Genomic DNA, 10,795 nt, shown 5'->3' on the forward strand with positions numbered 1-10,795 from the left:
TTGTGCTGGTATATATGGAAGTCAGACTGGTCTGGCCCCTTGCCACCTTCCCTCAGGGCACGTGAGCAGCAGGCCGTGGAAGACCTGGTCACAGGAAGGTCTGGCTCCTCTTCTCCATTGCATCAGTTCATACAAATATTCCCATGTTGCTCTGAATTCCTGAAGTTGGTCATTACTCACTGCACAATAATATTTTATTATAATTATATGCTATAACCTTTCCCCATATTGTGGGCCCCATTTGAGCACTGCTTGTATCTATTTCTTAGTTACCCCCAAAGAGTGCTGGCATGAACATTTTGTCATACATTTTTCCATTTGGCCTCCATAGTGTTCTTACTTAGAGGTTTCTAGGTCAAGCAGTAGGGACAAGACAGTCATTTTTCTTGCAAAATTCTGAACGGATTGCCAAGATGGTTGGAATAATTTACACCTAATAATGGATTAATATACCCATCTTTCTTCCAAATTGATTGTTCTCATTTTTTGATCATCTTTGCATTTGTAAAGGGTAAGGCAATTTAATGGACATTTCTCTTATTACTAATGATTGGGCATATGTTGCTGCTGTTGGGTTGTTTCAGTTGTGTCCAACTCTCCGTGACCCAATTTGGGGTTTTCTTAGCAAAGATACCAGAGTGGTTTGCCATTTCCTTCTCTAGCTCTCTGTCAGAGCATATTTTCAAATGTTTATAATTTGCAATTCTTAAAAAAACCCACCTCTTAATATCATTTGACCACATAAGCAATGGAAAATGGTTCTTGGTCTTACATATTTGTGTTAATTCCCTTTGTATGTTAGGTGTGAGGGCCAAAATTTGATATACGGAGCATTATTTGGGTGACTTGCCTTAATATTGGGGTCCCAGAAATATGAGAGACCCTTTAAAGTTAAACCTCCCCTCTGAACTGCCCTTTTTAGATATTTCTCCCAGGCCAATAAGAAAGGAGTCTCTAAGTTTTAGTTCACAAAAGGGTCAGATTTTATTACTTGGGAATTAAACGAAAACCAAACTAATAAAAATCAAAGATAAGGAAATAGGAAAATAGAAATACAGAGAAATGCTCTTAACTCTAAACTTAGCTTAAGCTGGTTCAAAGCAATTTAGGGTTTTCAGTAAGTAACTCACCAACCTGAACAGCCTGCCAGTCTAAGGTTGTTGGTGCACCACCAGGACCTCAGTCACCAGCCAGAGAGAGTGAACTAGCGTTCCAGAAGTCACTCTAGAGTTGGCGTTCCAGAAGTGCCCTTTAACCTCCCTTCAGGGAGCATTCAATCTTTTCTACCCCAAAATGGGAGGTCCTTCAAAAGCTGCCTATACCACAAATAATTTTTACCATACCGGCAGACTTTAATTTAATGGTGATATTTGATGCAAATACATTTTCCCATTCTAGAGTTTCTCTTCATATTCTAGCTTTATTTATTTGATTTGTGCAAAAACTTTAAAAATATTATATAGTCAAAATTATCTGTTTGGTCTTTTATGATCTCCCTTATCCCTTGTTTGGTTAAGAATTCTCTCCTAGCTGAAATAATGGAGCCTGGTTTTGTTCTCTTCTATATTTTTTTATGATTTGGCCTTTTACATATAGGTCACATATCCTTTTTAAGCTTATTATGGTATAAGATCTTTGCATAGTTTTTTTTTTAATAGAAATTACCCACACCACAAAAAGCATAAAACAATTTTTACTTAGTAACTCTTAATGAGATCCAAAATGAAAGCACAGAAAATATGCTAGAGACACTGAGAGAATTATTGTCTTTGGAACACCCTGGGGCAAATTCCTTCCAGGAGCAGGAGTTCAAAGCTGTTATGGTATCTAAGTATAATCACTGCTGCTTGTTGTATGGGTTGTTGCCCTTAATTTCTGCCATTGGCTGGGGCACTGCTTCTATGATACCTAAAGATAAGGATGATGCCATCCAAAAAGAAGAGGTACACTTAATAGGTCTCCTCCTCAGAGAAGAATCTATACATGCTGATTTAATCAGTCATTCTCACACTCTGGGTTGAAAATACAAATGAGAATCCTTGTCCCTGGGGAAGGAATCCAGTCCCAGGATAGGGGGAGGGAAAAAATGTAGAATATTTTCTTGATCAGAAGACAGGAACTAAAAGTGTTATTCCTTAGGTCAAACCTCTTTACCTCTCTCTATGCCAGGGGTCATATTTTCCTCATCTCTAGCCATGATTTCCTATGGGGGTACACCCATCTCCGGGCATCTTGGAGGGGGAATACAACTCATTATAACTACTCAGACCTGATTCCTATCATTCCAGTTTGTTCACTGTTTCTTTCTGGAAAACATCCAGGTGCTGTTATTGGTCCTCACTCCTGCCCATATCTTCTCCACTGCCTATCTTCTCCACATTCATCACACCCGGGCGGGGGGGGGGGGGGGGGGGGGGAACAGATTTTCCGGCGAGGGGGAATCTGACCTAAAATTCAGGCTATTCTTCTAACTATTTAGCACAGAGCTTCCTCCAGATCCCAGTGAAAGAAGTGGAATTCCTGTGCTAATCTTGGTCATTCTCCTGTGGTAGAAATAACTCTAATAAGCATACTTAGGAATTTTGCCATGCAGATCCCAGGCCTCTCATGTGAAACACCTTGAAAACTCCCTAACCCAACCTATTGGGAAATTTTTATTCATTCCCAGGGTTGCTCATCCTCTTGATTCCTCCTGCTACCTCCATCTCTCATGGTATTTTGTGGGAGATCTGCTGTCTTTGTACAAACAGGGCAATCCTCAGTCTTGTCTCACTATATTGTCATTAGCCAAATGCCAGACTCTTCCAAGATAGTAATAGGATAAAATTGTAGCTTCTTCACGGTCTATGTCAGTTCAAGACAATTATTTAAAGCCTGTAATATTGTTCTAAGTCTTTTTCACTTGTGACCCCTTTTCACCCAAGAAATTTTTATATGACCCTGGGTTTATAGGTATATAAAATAGGTATACAAATCAAACATTTACTGACAAATTTTCGTGACCCCCACATTCAGTTATGCAACCCCATTTGGGGTCACCACCCGCAGTTTAAGAAGCTTTGTTCTAAGTAATCAATCAATCATAATACTCAGATCATAGAAGAAATTAGAAAGGATTTCATCCCTCATGTTAAATATGCATCCCATTCAAGCTACTGTTAATCCTATTAAAATCCTTTCCCAACCGTTATATTCTATAGTATTTTCAGAAATATTACAAAAACTTATAAATGTCAACAGGCAATCATGTCATGAGACTTATGTGAAAATGGGGTTCATTACAAGAGAAATGAACACGCATGTGAAACCAAAAGGGTTCTCAGTCTTTATAGAAGTTTACATTTAATAATAGCAGGACAAAGGGAGGAGGGGATACCAGGAAAGGGCATAAGATGGGAGGAGGAACATGCAACAAAGGTGGGAAAAAAGACCAGATCATTACCCATGGGGAGGATTGAAGTGATGGCAAAAGCCTCATTCTTTTCCCTTGGGAACTGCTAGACTATAAAGATAGGAGGACACAGGGAGTCCACCTTGGGGTGCAACAGCAAATTGTCAGCTCAGGGGGAGATTTGTCCATGACACATTCAGGGTCTCCTGCATGTTCTGGATCCAGTGTTTCTGGAAAAATATGGCAACTCAAGAAGACAAGTTCAGCATACCCCTTAATTACCTTTAACATAAACAAAGCACCAACATAAAATGTTAAAAATTTAGAACAAAGCAAAAATCTATTACTTTCAATCAAATAGCTTTACTTCATTTGAATGCATGTCCAAATTACCTATGCAGATAAAAATACCCCATGCACACAACCCCCTGTTTTGGAAGTTCATTCATGTTGTTTGCTTTAAAAAAAAAAAGTCATTGAGTATGATAATCAGTATCGTACAATGCAGTCACTGCAAAGGAGGGCCACTTAATATCCACAAAAAAAAATCAATCCTGCTGTGGATGGTAATTGTCCACACCCAGATCCATCCCCAAATAGTAAATACAATTAGATTTATAGTCAAAGCAATTTAACTCTGATTCTAAATTGCTCAAACTTAAAGTGCTAAATACAAAATGAAATTACTCAGACAGCCACTAAGGTCCCTTCCAAATTTAAATCTATGGTTTTATGGTCTGTATTTGCTAGAGGGTAGTTGAAATTCCTCATACAAATATACCCAATATTTAATGCTTCAGTATGATGCTCCCAGCTATCCTTCCCAAGTCCACACCTATAAAATTAAGCTCAAAAATCATTAGATATCACCTCAATTCTGTAGAGAGGAGTTTGTGCTTCAGGGAAAGTTTCTTTCCCTAGATAATCTCTAACAAGAAGAAGCTTTCTGGCACCTCTTTTTCTGGCTTAATATTTTTTTCTCTTCCAATTTCTTCTCTTGGGTTGAGGAAGCAGCAATAATGTTTACTGAATCTTGTTTCCATTCTTCCAACTCTTTCCTTGACTGTCTTCTCATTCATTCATTCATTCATTCATTCATTCATTCATTCATTCATTCATTCATTCATTCATTCATTCATTCATTCTTGCCATGTTGTCCTCTAATAGGCTGAAGTAATAAAATTGTTCTGATGATAGACTGTTTTAACTGGACAGATGTCCTGGCTTTCCAGGGATTTGGAAGCCAATGGACAGTGTAAATGCTGCTTCAACATTTCTTCCCCCCCCTCTTTTTTGTGGGGTGATAAAGGTTAAGTGACTTGCCCAGAGTCACGTAGCTAGACTGTGCTTTATCCACTTTATCTACTGCGCCACCTAGCTGCCCCTTCAACATTTCTTTTTATTCTTCTCTGAGGCTTTCTGCTGGGTGAGAAAGAGGATGTGATATTTAAGTGGATTTGTGATCTCATCATTGATTTGGATGTTCCCTCCAACAATGCAAATGACAACCCACCCAAGTCTACCTATCCTGTTTAATTCTTGTTCATGTTCTCCATAAGGAGTCCATCCAATAAGCTAGAGACCTTCTTTGATTTCTTCTGACATCATAAGAATATTCTGACTGTCCCTCTGTCATTCTTTGTCCTCATTATATGAAGAGCCTATCTCTTCTTTCTTTCATAAAATTCCCTGATGATCTTTTACCCTCATACTACTTCAAAGTTGCATATTGGTCCTATATTGTACTCTGTTTCACCTCACCATGTGCCTCTTCATTGCCCTCTTGTGATATTCATTTTCAACTCTCCAGAGACCATGTTCCATGTTTCACAGACATACAGCATTACTGGCAAAATGTTGGTGTTAAAGAGATAGGTTTTTGTTCACATAAAGCCTTTGGTGTCAGTAAAGGAGCTTTTCAATTTCCTGAAGGCATTTAATTCAGTCTGCTTTCTTCATCCTCTTCAAATATTTGCACCCAACTATTTCCCCTTTTGTACTATCTCAAACATATATGTTGTTGTTGTTCAATTATTTCAGCCATATCTGACTCTTTGTGGGGTTTCTTGGCAAAGATACTGGAGTGGTTTGCCATTTTCTTCTCCAGCTCATTTTACAGATGAGGAAACTGAGGCAAACAGGGTTAAGTTATTTGCCCAGGGTCACACAGCTCATAAGTATCTAAGGCCAGATTTGAATTCAGGAAGATGAATCTTCCTGACTCCAGGTCCAGCACTCTATTGTACCATGTAGCTGCCCCATATATACACATAAATACTGATGGGTAAGCCCTGTAGGTGTCCATTCAAATGAATGTCATAATCAGGGCAATAGACATTATTTTTTCACTTGGTCTTTAAGCTATTGTGAATTATTACAGATCTCTTCCAAAAAGTTTTGTAATGTTCCCAGTCTTGAAGCAACCGGTACCATGTCAATAAAAATAGCACAGCAGATAGAGTGTTGTATGACCCTGGCTGAGTCGCTTAATTTTGTTTGCCTTAGTTTCCTCATTTGTAAAATAAGATGAGGAAGGAAATGGCAAACCAGTCCAGTATCTTTGCCAAGAAAACCCCAAATGGGGTCACAAAGAATTAGACGTGACTGAAAAACAACAGAACTGAAGCATCTACAGGGAATCTCTGTTCAACCTGGACTCTGTGCTATATAAAGAATCACCTGATGTTGGGCAGCTAGGTGGTGCAGTAGATAAAGCACCAGCTCTGGATTCAGGAGGACCTGAGTTCAAATCTGGCCTCAGACACTTGACACTAGCTGTGTGACCCTGGGCAAGTCACTTAACCCTCATTGCCCTGCAAAAATAATAATAATAAAAAAGAATCACCTGATGTTTAAGATCAAGTCATTGAACATTGTTATTTCTTTCACTCTATTTTTCAAGGGATATTGAGCCTGTAAGGGAGTGTTTTGCTGTAGCTAATCAAAGGCCTTTTCATACTCAACAAACAATAAATATAGTGTGGTCTTCTGTTCTCTACATCTTTCAGTTATGAAGTAATAAAGATGAAGTCCATAGCAGAATACTACTTGTGCCCTCCCAATGTCTTCCTTCATCAAGGGTGCTCTTAATCTGTGTGTGGATGAGTCTCATCAATATTTTGCACAGATAGGAAAGAAGGCATATAAATGATTAGTTGTTGATTTCTCTCAATTGCCTTTTAAAAAATATTAATAAGGTTTATGATCATCCTCCCCCTGCATAAGCATTGTGAAATATAAAATGGATAATTTGGATTAAATTTAAAAGTTTTTATATAAATAAAACCAATGTAACTAAGATTAGAAGGAAAGCAGAAAATTGGGGGAAAATTTTATAGATAGTTTCTAAGATAAAGGATTTATATCTCAAATATATAGGGAACTTTATCAAATTTATAAGAATATGAGTCATTTCCCAATTGATAAATTGTCAAAGATATGAACAGGCAGTTTTGGGAAGAAGAAATCAAAGCCATATAAGGTCATATGAAAAATACTCCATATCATTACTAATTAGAGAAATGCAATTGAAAATAACTTTGAGATACCATCTTATACCTATCATATTGGCTAAAATGATAGGAGAAAATGACAAATGTTGGAGGGGATATGGAAGAATTGGGATACTAATACACCGTTGGTGGAACTGTGAACTGATCCAACCATTTTGTCCTCCTTACATGTAACTGGAAAAAATAAAATAAATGTTTGTTGCTAAAAAAAAAAAAGAATTGATATATGGAAGTATGTATTATATGGTTTCATTTGCCCTCTAGTGTGGGGTTGGGGGACAAGGAGGGAAATAGCTTAGAACTCAAAATGTTAAAAAAAAAAAAAGAACTAAAAATGTAACCAAAATTTTTTTTAGAAAGAATAAGCATGAGGAAAAGATTTGGAAAGCAATGAAAATAACTTTATCCCAGTTTATTTAAATAGGCGGGATTACCAATGAGGAAATTCCTCCTCCAAATGTACCTGCTCTGAAATTTATAGTCTTAGAGAGCTGCCTAGGGTCACACAGCTAGTAAGTGTTAAGTGTCTGAGGTCGGATTTGAACTCAGGTCCTCCTGACTCCAGGACTGGTGTTCTATCCCCTGCACCACCTAGCTGCCCCAAGAATTCAATTCTGAAGACAAAAAGAGAAATGATTCTGATAAAAAAAAAAAGAAAAACATGAACTGTCTGAAGAAATTGATGTGGTTGCACAGATAATTCATCTAAAACTTAGATTTTATAAAGATATATTTTGTTTTTGAAGATTAAATGTTACATGTATAAGTCTGCCTAAATAGGTAGCTAAGACTCATGTCAAAATGCCTACAGAAGTTTGTCAATAAAATTAAGTCCTTTTTAAATACACACACACATGAACCCAGAAGCTATAAGCAAAGACAGGTAACCACGGATGAGTACATAGGACTAGGGTCTGGAATCTAAATGCTCAAAATGAGCTAATCCTTGTGAGGAAAACCAGGGCAACACAAAGGGTTTTTATCCTTAAGATGTATTAAGCAACATGGGAGGTGGAAGAAGATACACCCATGCTACTCAGGCAAAGAGGACAATGTTAACCACAGACAGCAGGAAGGCAGAGTTGCTCCACTCTTACTTTGCTTCTGGCTTCCTTGCTAAGGGGAATCACCTTTGAATCGGGAAAGCACAGAACAAATAAGGAAGTGATGCCCAAGAGAAATGCTAGGAAGAGAGAATATAGCTGTTCTTAATAAATGCGAGTCATTAGTCTCAGACGAACTACTTCCTCAGCTGCGGAAAGGACTGAAAGTTGTTGTTGCTGAAAACCGTCATCGACATTTGAAAAACCATGCAGAATAGGAGAAACACTTCAATCCTAGAGAAGGGCAAAAATTGTCCTACTTTTCAAAACAGGCAACAGAATGAATTTTTCAAACTATAAGCCAGTGAACTTGACTTTAACTCCTGACTGAATTCGATATTGTGTTATTAAATAGATAGTGAACATTTAGAAAGGGAAATTGCTAATTATAAGAGTTGATGTGGCTTTATCAAGCACAGATCAAGCTAAACTAAGCTTATTTTCTGTTTTTGAAAAGATTTCTAAACTGCTGAGTCACAGGAATGTTTAGCTAGAGTTTACCTATATTTTCAGTAAAACATTTGACAAATACCTCAGTTATTCTGCTGGAGACCTAGAAGATGTTACAATCAGTCAGTCAATCAATCAATGAATAAGCATTTATTAAGTGCCTACCTTGTGAGAGGTAGGTGGCAAAATGGATAGAGTACCAGGGCCCGGAGTCAGGAAGACCTGAGTTCAAATCCAGCCATAGATACTAGCTGCGTGGTCCTGGCCCAGTCACTTAACCCTGTTTGCCTCGGTTTCCTCATTTGTCAAATGAACTGGAAAAGGAAATGACAACCCACTCCAGTATCTTCACCAAGAAAACCCTAAATGGGGTCATGAAGAATCAGATACAACCGAAACAACTGAACAATAACAACAAATGTGTCAGGAACTATCCTAGGATCTGGGAGGCAAGGATATAAATATGAAATAGTCTCTGTTCTAAGGGAGACAATATATTAACTTTTATGTACAAAATAAGGACACAAAAATAAATCTGCTGATACTCTGGGCCTTAGTGAGTATGTGTTTGGTCCTTTAGTCAACAAGCACCTACACTATGTGACTGGCACATAGTTAAGTGCTCAATAAATACTTGTGGAGGATGTGGGCCATACTCCTGTGGTCAGCAGCTTCTTCCACTGTTGAAGTCCACCTTGACTCAGGGCCACTTGTTACAGTCACCCAGGAAGCTGTAAGTTGTCTTGGGCCTAAATGTACTTCTTTAAGTAAAGAAAGGGAATACAGAAAAAATGAACAAAATAATATCGATAATTACACGGATACAACTGATAGGAATACAACTTTCAAGAAATAGAAAAGGTTTTACATGATCTCACCCCTCAAAACAATCCTGTGAGGTAGGCACTACAGCTAGGCTTGTTGTGGCTTTACTGATGAGGTAACTGTGACTCACAGAACTGTCCCAGCAAAAATCACACTGTCAGTGACAGCTGAGACAGGAATGTAAGCACAGGTGTTCTGGCTCAGAATCCAGTGCCCCCAACACCATGCCACAGCTGCCTTTATTTTTGTATCTGTCGGGGACCAGCACAGCGCATTACACACAGTGGGGATCCAATGATGTTTGCTGATCTAAATTGCAAGTACTATTTTATGTTATCCAAGTTCAACTTGGCCCTCATTACTGCACAGCATTCTCTTCATTCTTCTCTAATGAACTTCCCATCACACTGCCCTTGGAGGCTATTCCAAACTTTCTCGTCTCTTCTAGTGTCTTTCTGCATTTTTGCTCTAGCTTCAGAGGACGAGATGGTTCTCTTTGCTCTGGGCAATCTTTCCGCTAATGCCTTTGATCCCATTAATTATTTCTGTCTTTATTTTCTGACTCCTTCCTATTCTACTCAATATATTGAAATAAAACTTCCCTTTTCCTGTGAGGAAGTATATTTCTATCTTGCTATATTCCCATTCTATTTGCAACTCATCAAATTTTAGAAAATATATTTTGTAAAATGTGTACTTTTCAAAATAACTTAGGAGATTAGAAAGTCAAATAACTAGAAATAGTTTAGATATCATGAACTCAGCATCCCTTGCTACCCTGGAAAATAAGGAGATTCTGATCCTGAAATATAAATTTTGTCCTTTCATGGAAACAAATTTGGAAGCAAAAAACCATATCCTTACCTGGCCAGACTCAGAAAATTATTCTGCTGAACCCTTATGTAAGGGTGCAGTTCTTCCCCCACACTAAATCAATCAATCAGTCAATCAATCAGTGGAGATGATGAAGTTTTAAATGTGTAAACAAGATGGTTTGATTACAGTGATCGGTTTATAAGGTGTTACTCAAAAAAGAAAGAAATTTTGGGCAGCTAGGTGATGCAGTGGATAAAGTACCGGCCCTGGATTCAGAAGAACCAGAGTTCAAATCTGGCTTCAGACACTTGACACTTACTAGCTGTGTGACTCTGGGCAAGTCACTTAACCCTCATTGCCCCGCCAAAAATAAACAAACAAACAAACAAATAAATAAATAAACTGCAGTGTGTAGGAAATAACTTAGATGGAAATTACAAAGTGAATACAAATTTTTTGAAAGGACACTCAAACACAGGCACCAAGGAGTACCCCTTTGAACTAGCAGATCACAGAGACAGAAGACACTGAATGAGAAGCTCAAATAGTAATGCATCACCTTGGGTCTGATTCCCCATTACTAGGGACATACAGGACCCCATCAATCAACAACCAAGAATGTGTGGTAGCAGTGGAAAATAGTAACTGGGGTGCTGAGTGATTCAAATTTCCCCTTATGGGCAAAGCTTTTTTTATAC

The sequence above is a fragment of the Dromiciops gliroides genome, chromosome 1, assembly GCF_019393635.1.
Source record: "Dromiciops gliroides isolate mDroGli1 chromosome 1, mDroGli1.pri, whole genome shotgun sequence".
Taxonomy (NCBI): Eukaryota; Metazoa; Chordata; class Mammalia; order Microbiotheria; family Microbiotheriidae; genus Dromiciops; species Dromiciops gliroides.